A 12,256-nucleotide genomic window follows, 5' to 3' on the forward strand; every position below is an offset into this window, starting at 1 on the left:
TGCTTCAGCCCAATAAAAATCTGGCAGGTCTTTTTCATTGAGCATGGAACGAGACACCTCTCCAATATGTCTGTTTTTTCTTTCTGCAATTCCATTTTGCTATGGGATATGACTGCATGAATATTGCTGCTTTATGCCATGCTCCTGCAGGAACCTTGCAAACTCATTTGAGAGGTACTCTCCCCCTCCATCTGACCTTAGGCATTTTACTTACAGGCCTGTTTCTTTTTCAACCATAGCTTTAAGAGTTTTGAAATGCCCAAAAACTTCACTTTTCTTTTTCATAAAATACACCCAAAATTTTCTGCTATAGTCATCAATAAAACTGACAAAATAATGACAGCCTCCAAGAGATGCAGCTTTAGTAGTCCACACATCAGAGTGGATTAATTCCAATGGCTTCTTACTCTCTTGAACATGTCTAGGAAATGGTTTCCTTGCTTGTTTTCCAAACTGACAGGCTTCACATACCTTATGCATTTCTGCAACCTTGAATTTAGGCAATCCTGCAACAATATTTTGGGCCTGCATTGATTTAAGTCGCTGTACATTAACATGACCAATGCGTTTATGCCAGATATCAATATCTGCAACTACACCGGTCCCATGTGCAAACATTGCTGCACTCAATTCAGACATGTCTGCATCCAACGTAAACATTCTGCCCTTCTTCTTTCCTTTTGCTATCAAGCGACCTTTATTTTTCATATCCTCAACAAAGCATCCATGAGGATTAAATCTGACCTGCAAGCCCTGCTCAACCATTTGACCAACAGAAACCAGATTCTTGGTGATATTTGGGACATGAAATACATCGGACAGGTATTTATTTTTCCCATCCTGCATAGACAAATGAATTTTTCCAATCTGCACAATCGGATGTGCAGTATCATCACCAGTCTCCACAAATCTTGGTTTTTCCATTTTCCTTGCATCCTCCATCCATTCTGCATGACCTGTCATGTGGTTTGACGCACTTGAGTCAACATACCATACATCGTTGCTTTCTTTTGCACTTGTCACAGAATTGTTCATGTGCTGCACCATAAACAAATGCTCATTTCTGTCATCACCCTGTCTACTAGAAGATGCATAATTTCCTTGTTGCAGTTTTCCATTCATGATGTCATTCTGCTTTTTGTAGCAGTCTTTAGCCATATGTCCCATTTTACCACAATAGTAGCATTCAACATTACTGTTTGCATTTTGGCCTCTTTGCCATCCACCACGACCTCTTTGGCTCCCCCTGCTTCTAGAGTTACCACGTCCTCCTCCATAGGACTGTTTTTCTTGAGTTTGCTGCATATTCTGATTTCTACCACGGCCTCCAAATCGGCCTCCTCTACCTCTGCCTCTACCTCTTCCAGCATTTGAGTAGAAGACAGCTTCCTTTGAAGTTCCTCCTGAAGAAGATGCACCACCATTTCTTTGCTCCTCAGAAATTAGAAGAGCAATCAACTCTTCAAAATCAGGAAATCATTCACGAACTGAAATGGATGTCCGAAACTGTGCATAATCCTTTCCTAGACCATTCAAGGTCACAGAAACTAAATCATCATCTTCCACTGGCGATCCAATGGAAGCAAGTGCATCTGCAATCTTCTTCACCTTCATGTGGTAGTCATTGATGCTCATATTTTCTCTTTGCACATTATGCAACTCTTGCTTGAGCTGCATTTTCGTGGCTTGCGTATTTGTGCTATACATTTTTGACAAAGTATCCCATGCCTCCTTTGGCGTACTTGCATCCTGAATATGCACAATCATAGAGTCTGAAATACTGATAGACAGCCAGTACATAACTTTCCTGGCTCTCTCATGCCATGATTTGAATGCCTGCATTTGCTGTTGATTGGGAACATCAGGAAGAACTGGTTCTTCTTTATTTCCTGCAACAAATTCCCAATATCCTTTTCCCATAAGGAAATTCGTCATTCTAAACTTCCATGCTTGGAAGTTGTTCTTGTCAACCTTTTCAGTTACAATCTGTGAAAGAGAATCAGACGCCATTACAGAATACTGCAAAAAATTCTGTCACTGCAAAAAACACAGCTTCACCCTCACAAGGGCAAATCTGCAAAACTGGTGAAAGTAGTATTTGACCACACAGTCACTTCCTAGTGACGATTTTGCATAAACAGGAACCAAGGATGATTCTGTAACTCCCAATGTCTCTGCACACAAGCATATGATGCAATTTCTACAGTAACTTTTCACCGACCTGTAGAACAGTGGACGCACAGCATAAAACTGGGCCTTTTCCTGAGTGCGTGCAGAAAACTTCCGCCTCCAAAATAGGCCCCGAAATGGCCTCAAATTAAAAAAAAAAGGATGATTGCTTCAGCGCGAAGGGCGTCTCAACCTGAGACAATGCACTCCTGCAATTTCCGGCTGTGCTACCTGCAGAGATCTACTCCCAAAACAGAAAATGAAAGCAACACTGCTCCTCTTACCAGACCACCGCGAGCTTGGCTTGCTTTCTTGAGCTCCTTACCACGAACAAGGCTCTGATACCATGTCAAGATTGTGGGAGAGAAGGAAGGAGTCTCACTTGTAGCTTTCTTGCTTGCACAATGGGGGAATACACACAAGGGTGGAGCCTGAAAACAATTTTCCTCTTCTTAGTTGTGTAAGCCAAAAGAACTCAAATACAAAGAAATAGAAGAACCCTATATATGGGTCTCAAACCAAACTCAACTAACTAAGGTGATATACTAACTGAGCCACGAACTAGAGTAGATAAGGATAGCTATCATGTAGCTATTATTCATGGGCGGTGTACCAACCGCGTCTGCAACTGACAAGTCGGTGACATAAATACACAACGGTCACCCTCGCGTATCACGAGTGGAGCTCGATATCTCAACAGCGTCCTCCTGCTCCAAGTAGAGCTCAACGGAGAGACCTCTCGCGGTTGTTTCGGTCCACGTTCCCGGCGTGGTCAACAACCCCCTTGGTTAGGGTCAGGCACGCAGTCGGGGGTAACTGAAGCTGCCTCTCCCTTCAGGCCTTCAACCTGAAGTATAGATATTTATTTAATTTGTAATTCATAAATCAAACAATGCTCTAAAATCTCTAGCAATCACAAACACTTCCATTAACCGATCTTGTTGTTGGAAAACTACTAAGGAATGATTCTTTCCTTTCAAATGCATCAGCACTCGTTCTAGGGTGTCTTGCAACTTGGCAAGATCCCTTATATTCTGGGTTAGGGCGTACCCTATTAACCCAACTTGATCAACCCTAAAGTACATTGGATACTTTAGTTCCCGGTTTTTAACCTTCCTTATTTAGAAGGATATCAAAGAATATATCCTTTTGCAAGATAACTTGCGTAAGGATCCGCCATCCTTGTTGAGGGTATTTAACCTTTCTTCTTATGAATCAATTACAAGACCATATGACTTCATACTTGCTGCGCAAGTCCTACATCGTAATATATGATGAAACAATCCGTTTTAGTTTCTTTAAGCTGATGTTTGTCGGACCTAGGGTCTCTTTTTAAGAACATCAGGGACAAAACCTAGTTCTTTTACATTTACGATTTATTGACCCTACAATCAGGGAAGGTAGGCAAGTATTTAAGGTATAAGCGTTTCTTGGTTTTTCAATCATTCCCAAGGCATATTTCATAGCATAGGTATTTTTAAGTTTACATTAATTCGGTTAACTTTTAGAAGGTAATATTAAGATCCCCTCGGCACGATTTGTTATCCTTGTGACAATTGATTTTTCAGTCCTAAACTTTATTACTTTGAGGTTAGGTAAATTCAATTAATCTTCATTTTTCCTTGCGAACGAAACTCGTGCCAAATAACAATCTTTTTCTTACTAAGATATGCAGTTAGCAATGATAACTTCCTAGAGTTCAAGAAGCGTAAGAAACCTTTCATGAATTTCATCTTTTATGATGATTCGTTGCAAAAAAAGAATAGGGGTTAATGGTGCAAGATGCAGTTTTTATACCTTCAAGATTTAGCTGAAATATACTACTTTAGTGGGTAAATAATCTTGCTCATAATTTGTTTCAATGCATAATGCTATTTGAAGGAAAACTATATTTTATACATTATTCATTTTTCATGTTCAATTAAACTAAATTCCTTCATCGTAAATAACTAGGACAAAATATATCTTATCCTAACAATTCATCTTGCATGATTGAATTAGAACCGATATAAAACCAAGAAGGAAAAACCTGGTTTTGGGGTGAGATATCCACATGGATACCGGGAGATGACCCTCCCGCAGCTACTCCTTGGACTTTCTTAGGCGGCATCGCAGTTGTAATCCTTCGAACGTGAAGGCAGCTTTTACTCTTCCTTTCGAATTTCCACCATCTCACTTTCGAGGCAAGGAGCAACGGTTTAAAGGATTGACCAAAAGAAGGGGTAATAAGACCTTTAAGGTCTTAGCTGCTTCAGATAAGGAAAGGTTTATAAAGCCTAAGAAGGCCCTATAGGGTATATACACGGAAAAAAGGTTATGGATGAGTGTGGCTTCGCAACCATATGAACCTTGGGAGAACTTTTGCGCTTGGGGTAAAAAGTATAGGAAGGGGGATTTTTGGAGAGGTTTTGGGGCACGGAGTAGTAAAGGTTTTAGGGATTTTATCCCAGAGTGATAGGGGAAAGGTGAAGGGTGAAGGCTTATAGCACGGGGAAGGAAAAGGGTGGGTAAGGAAAAAGGGAAGATGGGGGTTAGAAAGGTCTTAGGGGGGTGTGTTAAAAGGAATACGGGGGGTGAAACACGGGCTCACAAGAAGGGACTTATAACTTTAAGCACGGGGGGGGGGGAGGGATTTGTGGTTTATGAGGCCAAGGGGAGTGGGGGTTTAATGGTCCCACAGAAAGGTTAAGGGTTTAAGACCGAGGGGGGGGGGGGCGTGAAAGGATTCTAAGGGGAAAAAAAACTGGGAGGGGGGTGAAAGGATTCTAAGGGAATGGTATAGGAAGAGGGGCTTCAGGAGCCCCCCCCCTTAGAAGCTTCTTGAAGCTTCTGTGGAATCACAGGAGCCACGTGGGGGGGGGGAAATTTGAGGCGACGATGGGGGGGGTAGTCTGCAGGCGACGGTGATGGCGCATGTGGGGAGAGAGGATAGAGGTGGCAGGTGGCAGCAGTAGCTCAGCAGCACCAGGCAGCATTCTCCTCATCTTGGTCCTCCCTCCTACAGCTTGATAGCAGCATTAGCAATGCCAAGGCTTCATCCTCTCCTCCCTTGTAGCCTCCCTTGTCTCTACCACCCACCCTCGATTTTATAGGGGAGGGGAGGGAATCCTCCCCCCCTCGACGTATCCATCTGCATGTGCTGTGGAGCCGAGCAAGCTCCAGCGAGGAGCTTGCTAGCTCCTCCATCGCATTCCCTCCTTCCAGCACGACGCGACGCTGGAGAAGAAGAAAAAAAAGAGAATATTATCTGAAATATTACATTCTCTCCCCCTTAGAGGAATCGAGATGTCCTCATATCGAGATAAACTGGGGATATTGATGGTTGAGAGTGTCTTCTTCTATCCAAGTGGCATCTTCTTTGGGATAATCTTTCCACTAGACGAGACATTCTCTCAAGGTCCTGGATCTTAATTGTATCTCCCTAACATCTAAGATCCTATCACGCCTTAGCTCAAGGACTCCTTGGCTAGGCAATACAATTTGTTGGTCATCAAGTACATGGTTAGGGTTGGGTACATATTTTTTCAATAGGCTGATATGGAATACATTGTGAACCTTTAGGTTCTCAGGGAGTTGCAATCTATAAGCATTGGGTCCTAGGCATTTGAGGAATTTTTACGGCCCACAATACCTTAGACTAAGCTTCTTGCAATCTCCTAGGGATAGAGAACTCTTTTTAGGGCGTACGCGAATGAAGACCATGTCTCCTTCTTCGAAGACTCTTTCTTGACGCTTCAAATCCTCGTATGCCTTCTGTCTATCCTTGGCCACCTGTATGTATTGTCTTATTGTTTTTATTTGATCATTCATCTCTTCCAATATCTGCCTTGACGGTTCAACCCTTAGGGTTGGATCAGAAAAGTTTAGGGGACTTCGACAATCATGACCATATAATGCTTGAAAAGGGGTCATCTGAATGCTCTGCTGGTACAAAGCATTGTAGGAAAATTCAACCAATGGTAAGTATTGAATCCACCTCTTCGGCTCTCGACAGGAGTATGCCCTAAGCATATCCTCGATGACTTGATTTACTTGCTCTATTTGGCCATCCGTTTGGGGATGGTAGGCGGTACTAAAACACAGTTGAGTTCCAATAGCTTCAAAGATAGCTCTCCAGAAGTGTGATGTGAAGAGAGAATCTCAATCACTAATGATTCTTCTGGGTAAACCATGTAGCTTGAATATCTCCTTGATAAACAATCTTGCAATGTCGGAGGCTTTATAGTTTGTCTTTACTGGAATAAGGTGTGCAACCTTGGTAAGCATGTCAACCACAACCATGATGGAGTTGTATCCTCCTTGGACTTGGGGTATGCCTACAACAAAATCCATACTGATGAATTCCCATTTCATTTGGGGAATGTCAAGCGGTTGAAGTTTCCCTGGCATCATGACATGTTTGGCTTTGATACGTTGGCAAGACAAACACTCAGTGACATATTTGAGAACTTCACCTTTGAGCCTCTCCCAATGGTAGCTCTTCCTAATTGCATTAAGAGTCTTAGCATAGCCAGGATGTCCTGCAAAAGGAGAATCATGAGCTTCCCACATTATCTTATGCTTAAGTGACTGGCTTGCTGGTATACACAGCCTTGTTCTGTAGTAGACAAGTCCATTATCAACGGAAAATTCCTAATATTTAGCTTGCAACTTTTGATTCTGCTCCTTGGTAGATATTTCCTTTAGCATTGTTTGGTAGGCCAAATCATGGATGCTTCCTCTCTAGCTAACTCAAGTATAGGGTTGTTTGGCATAGATACTTTTGTAGCTAGAGATCTGGCCATTGATGGATTTTGCAAGATCAGGGAATTTAGGAATGCCTTGTGATTGGTCGATACTTGATTTCAAAGTCATATTCCTCCAATACTTCAATCCACCGATGTTGCCTCATGTTGAGCTCGTTCTGGGTAAAGATCCATTTGAGGCTCTTATGATCGGTTACTAAAGTAAACTTATTACCCAACAGGTAGTGTCTCCAGAGCTTTAGAGCATGGATGACAGCTAGTAATTCCAGATCATGCGTAGCATAATTCTTTTCATGGTTCTTCAATTTCCTTGAAGAGTATGCTACTGGATGACCTTCCTGCATAAGTACACACCCCAAGGCCAGAATGCTAGTATCAGTTACGACTTCGAACTCCTTATTGAGGTCTGGAAGTCTTAAAATTGGTGCTGATACCAAACTTTGCTTCAATCTATCGAAGCTATTTTGTTTGGGAGTTGACCATGTAATGGAAGTCTGCTTCTTTAGTAAATCCGTCAGAGGTGCTGCCATCAAAGCATAGTTTTTTAATGAAGACCCTATACTATCCTGTCAATCCAAGAAAGCTACGTATTTCTTTGACAGATACTGGTGTTGGCCATTCAAGCACATCTCTAACCTTGGATGGGTCCACTGATATTCCTTTTGATGATACTATGAATCCCAGATATTCAATCTGACGCCTGAAGAATGCACACTTCTTCATTTTAGTATATAGCTTATGTGAGCTCATTGTCTCGAGGACAATCTGAAGTTGAGGTTCATGATCTTCTTGCTGTTTAGAATAGAATAAAGTGTCATCGAAGAAGACAAGCACCAAATCATCAAGATATGGCCTAAATATATCGTGCATTAATCTATTGAAGGTGGCAAGTGCATTGGTAAGCCCGAATGACATAACCAAGAACTCAAAGTGCCCATATCTTGTATTAAAGGATATCTTTGGGATATCTTCTTCCTTTATCCTTATCTGATAGTAACCTGACGTGAGATCAATCTTGGAGAAGATCTTCGCACCTTGAAGACGATCAAGAAGCTCATCTATTCTAGGAATATGATACTTGTTCTTGACTGTTGATTGATTCAACCCTCGGTAATGAATACATAGTCGAAGTGTCCCATCTTTCTTTTTCTGAAATAGTAATGGAGCTCCCCACAGTGAATTGCTAGGCCGGATATAGCCATGATCTAACAGTTGCTTGAGTTGTTCCTTCAGCTCAATTGCTTCTGGTATGGACATTCTATAAGGTCTCTTGGAAATTGACGCAGCTCCAGGTACTAACCTAATCTCATGATCCACTTCTCTTTGAGACGGAAGCTCAATCAACTCTTCAGGGAATATGTCCGCATATTCCTTTAGCCAAGAAGGTCCTTCATGAGACTCTTGCTTTTGATCTAACTTATTGAGTTTGATCAAATAAACGGGTAATCCTTTTCTGACTCCTTTTATGATCCGAGATACTTTGGCCAACTGGATTCTTGGCACTCTTGCCTCATCTTGAGTTGTGACTAATTCCCTTTCAGAGTTTTGAAAGGAAACTTGACCCTTTCCACAATGAATGTAGGCGTCGTTGGGCTTAAGCCAATCCATTCCGAGTAGACACTCATGGATACCTAAATTCATGACTCTGAATTTAACTGAAGTCTTCTTTCCTCCCAGAAAGAATTCCACCTTAGCAGTTTTCCTCGTACAAGTAACTTCACGACCATTTGCCAATTCCACAAGCAGGGTAGGTGCTTCTACTGTGGCTATTCCTAATCTTTTTGCACATTCTAGTGAGATAAAGGAATGTGTACTGCCACAATCAATCAAGGTTTTGAAACCTTTACCTTGATAGTCCAACGGTGTCTGAATCACCGAGAACTGGCGATTCGTCCCTTTCTTGTGTAAAGCGGCATGGACTGTCGCTCTTTCAAATTCTGCTTAAAATTTGGACACCTGTTGTGTCATGTCCATCTGTGGCACATACTTTAAAAGTGAGACGAATTTGGAGTAGTATGTGTCAAGAGTGAGTCCTAGCTATTTTAGCTCGTAGAACTCGTTCATTTTCTGCGTGTGATATGCAAGTGGTAAGTATCTAGCCTACACGGCTTTCTTCAGCTTCTCCCAGGTAACGGATCCCTCTGTGATCCCTTGATCCCTGCACCATTGCTTCCACCAAAGTCTGGCTTCGCGGGTGAGTTTTAACTTGGCAAGCATAGCCTGATTGGTGGGTGCAGTACTGGCTGCTTTGAAGTAATCCTCCATGGATTCAATCCAAATTTCAGCATCATCCTGGACGAATTTGCCTCTCCCATCAAACTCGGGTGGCTTAATCTGCTTGAGGAGGAACTTCTTCTCCTGGATCACAACAGTATTTGATGTAGGAGGCAAATTTGGAACCTGTACCTGGGGTTGTGCCTGAATAAAGGTTTTCTTAACGTTATTATACGATAATCGACGTTAGCTTATATTACATCTTTAATTCAGCTATCTCGTAAACAATGTAGCTACTTAAATTTTTATCAACTCTTATGCACAGCCAGGCATTGATAAAAAGAAGTCTTTATTTGTATTTACATGGACATAGCCCTTTCGAATACAATGTTTCATGTGATGATAAGACAATTGTTACATTTAGTTTGGGGAGAACAACGTTGTATTGCATTTATCTACAGGAACTGTGTAATAGTAGGGTTTTGGGTCATGGATCTTTAGGAATCGATAAGTCATTGGAAGTTCAGGATATCCTTTCCATTGGAATCCATACTTCTCATGGTGGCCCAACACTTTAATCATGTTTGCGGGGATTACACGAGTTACTTCCTCATATACATATGAGTTCATCTCAACCCTCCGACCTTGAAAATGTAAAGTTGAATTTACGTGAGCTTCCACAAAAACGAACAGCTTCACGACTTTCAGGTCTTCCAACCACTTGATCCTCTTTAGGTTGGTCTGTAGGTAAGCAAACCGGTGGGCGGCTATATAGTAGATTCCTGAAGCACCTGTCCATCTTCGTTCCATGTACAAAGGTGATGGATTATAGATCTGCTCCAGGATGTTCATCATCCCAATCCTTTGTCTATAAAGCGAAGAATGCATTGCAGTCATAAACATGACCCGAAATACCAAAAACTTGTTCCACGCTACATAATTCTGCAAGACAGCATTGAAGGTAAGGAAATGTTTGGACATCAACAATTTCTTTACTTCATTTTATTGAGATCTCATAAAAACAATTTCGTTGTTAGTCGGCTCTGATACCAACTGTAATGTGTCCACTAGTATCATCCGGGACACGTCTTAGCAGTCGATCGAAAGGGATGTCTAGAAAGCTCCGCCCGCGGCATTCCCATGGAATGTTACGGAATTTGTGATCAAGGTCTTCCCGCGTCTGCCACGTAGCGGAAGTATCCTGGCCATTCCCACTTAGGATCGACCGGAATTAGGGTTTTCCTGATTGGTCATTACCTAACATCAACTAGCGTCGGACCCAAGCGAACTACTTTACGCAGAAATGCCAAGTCCAAAACGGATTCACACTGCACTTCGTTCAAGGAGAATGGGAAACGAGAGGGATGCAAAGCTCAACCTCTCTGCCATAAGACATAGTCCCATTCGGTTCCCCTAAAACAACGTAAATCGGGTAAGACATAACTCTAGGTCATCGCTTTCGTTGTTCGTGTCCTTTGACGATCATCCCACTGTTCTTCGAGATTTCAGAAAAGTTCCTGGCCAACCGGGACCACCCAACCGTAGGACAGGCCCATGGTCCATCCTTCGCACTATCAAACAAGTTCTTTATTAACATATCATCATTTTTATCTTTGAAATACAAGGAGTTCCACCCGTAGGCTTGTCCATAATCTACCCGAAGGCTATCCAGTAATCCACAGGGATCACTAATCCAAGCTTCTGCCCTAGACTATTATGCGGGCCTCGAGATCCAATCTCGAGTCACATTAGCCTCTTTTGCAGGACCCGGAAGGCGAGGGATTTACGGCCAGAGCCCCCCTGGCACCCAAGCGTCCTCCTGCTCCAAGTAGAGCTCAACGGAGAGACCTCTCGCGGTTGGTTCCGTCCACGTTCGTGGCGCGGTCAACAACCCCCTTGGTTAGGGTCACGCAGGCAGTCGAGGGTAACTGAAGCTGCCTCTCCCTTCAAGCCTTCAACCTGAAGTATAGATATTTATTTAATTTGTAATTCATAAATCAAATAGTGCTCTAAAATCTCTAGCAAGCACAAACACTTCCATTAACCGATCTTGTTGTTAGCAAACTGCTCAGGAATGATTCTTTCCTTTCGAATGCATCAGCACTCGTTCCAGGGTGTCTTGCAACTTGGCAAGATCCCTTATATTCTGGGTTAGGGCGTACCCTATTAACCCAACTTGATCAACCCTAAAGTACATTGGATACTTTAGTTCCCGGTTTTTAACCTTCCTTATTTAGAAGGATATCAAAGAATACATCCTTTTGCAAGATAACTTGCGTAAGGATCCGCCATCGTTGTTGAGGGTATTTAACCTTTCTTCTTGTGAATCAATTACAAGACCATATGACTTCATACTTGCTGCGCAAGTCCTACATCGTAATATACGATGAAACAATCCGTTTTAGTGTCTTTAAGCTGACGTTTGTCAGACCTAGGATCTCTTTTTAAGAACCTCAAGGACAAACCCTAGTTATTTTACATTTACAATTTATTGACCCTACAATCAGGGAAGGTAGGAAAGTATTTAACGTATAAACGTTTCTTGGTTTTTAAATCATTCCCAAGGCATATTTCGCAGCATAGGTATTTCTAAGTTTACATTAATTCGGTTAACTTTTAGAAGGTAATATTGAGATCACCTCGGCACAATTTGTTATCCTTGTGACAATTGATTTTTTAGTCCTAAACTTTATTACTTTGAGGTTAGGTAAATTCAATTAATCTTCCTTTTTCCTTGCGAACGAAACTCATGCCAAGTAACAATTTTTTTCTTACTAAGATATGCAGTTAGCAATGATAACTTCCTAGAGTTCAAGCAACGTAAGAAACCTTTCATGAATTTCATCTTCTATGATGATTTGTTGCAAAAAAAGAATAGGGGTTAATGGTGCAAGATGCAATTTTTATACCTTCAAGATTTAGCCGAAATATACTAATTTAGTGAGTAAATAATCTTTCTCATAATTTGCTTCAATGCATAATGCTATTTGAAGGAAAACTATGTTTTATATATTATCCATTTTGCATGTTCAATTAAACTAAATTCCTTCATCATAAATAACTAGGACAAAATATATCTTATCCTAACAATTCATCTTGCATGATTGAATTAAGACCGATATAAAACC

The sequence above is a fragment of the Lygodium microphyllum genome, chromosome 16 (assembly GCF_053477565.2).
Source record: "Lygodium microphyllum isolate KBCC chromosome 16, Lygodium_microphyllum_v1.1.10, whole genome shotgun sequence".
NCBI lineage: Eukaryota > Viridiplantae > Streptophyta > Polypodiopsida > Schizaeales > Lygodiaceae > Lygodium > Lygodium microphyllum.